Source organism: Durio zibethinus, chromosome 8, assembly GCF_047325235.1.
Source record: "Durio zibethinus cultivar Kanyao isolate XHJ-2024 chromosome 8, ASM4732523v1, whole genome shotgun sequence".
Taxonomy (NCBI): Eukaryota; Viridiplantae; Streptophyta; class Magnoliopsida; order Malvales; family Malvaceae; genus Durio; species Durio zibethinus.
The window spans coordinates 28,899,940-28,901,039 of NC_143169.1; the positions used below are offsets into that span (position 1 = coordinate 28,899,940).

At 49.4% G+C, this 1,100-nt stretch overlaps 1 pseudogene; it reads right to left on the reverse strand.

Moving 5' to 3' along the window:
• Positions 1-488: 488 nt before the first annotated feature.
• The window catches only part of LOC149517865 (25S ribosomal RNA), a 1,540-nt pseudogene continuing 928 nt past the window's right edge, over positions 489-1,100 (reverse strand).

Here is a 1,100-nt window from a genome sequence, read left to right on the forward strand (position 1 = left end):
TGCAGCAGGATCAGCATCACCCAAAGAGGGACCAGACCGATCCTTGGCTTGCGCATTCTGCCTCTCTGGTCGGCTCAACACCCACACGTTTGTTTTGTGGGTTGACTTAGGCATACGGAGTTTATTCCTAGTCTAAGCCCCAGCCAGACCGAGGGATTTACAGCAGGATCCGTAGCACATCGAGGGGGACTGGGTCGATCCCTAGCTTGCGCATTCTGGCTCTCTGGCCAGCTCAGTGCCCGCACACTTATTTTGTGGGTTGACTTAGGCATACATAGTGCATTCCCAGTCTTGACCAACCAAGGGCCAGACGCTATCGATGGCATTTGGGGCAACAACCAAGGGGGACCTGCAGCGGGATCCTTGCCTCGTGCATCTTGCCCCTGTGATTGGTATAGTGCCCACACGCTCGTTTTATGGGCTGATTGGGGCGAGTGGAGTTTGTTCTCGATCAAGACCAAGGGATAGAGGGCCCTGGGTCATGCCCAACCTCGGAGGGGGGCAACGTGAAAAGAAAGAAAGTCAGCGGGGGAAGGGGAGGGAGGGATGAATCGAAGCGACAAAGGGCTGAATCTCAGTGGATCTGGGTGAATCAATGGTTCCTCTCATACTAGGTTGAATTACTATCATGATGCCGCCATCAGTAGGGTAAAACTAACCTATCTCACGACGGTCTAAACCCAGCTCACATTCCCTATTGGTGGGTAAACAATCCAACACTTGGTGAATTCTACTTCACAATGATAGGAAGAGCCAACATTGAAGGATGAAAAAGCAACGTCGCTATGAATGCTTGGCTGCCACAAGCCAGTTATCCCTGTGGTAACTTTTTTGACACCTCTAACTTCAAATCTCGAAGGTTTAAAGAATCGATAGGCCATGCTTTCACGGTTTGTATTCATACTAGAAATCAGAATCAAACGAGCTTTTACCCTTTTGTTCCACATGAGATTTCTATTCTTGTTGAGCTCATCTTAGGACACCTATGTTATCTTTTAACAGATGTGTCACCCCAGCCAAACTCCTCACCTGACAATGTCTTTCACCTAGATCCACCGGTCAAAGTTGACCTTGGGTCTAAAAGAAGGGGTCGTACCCCA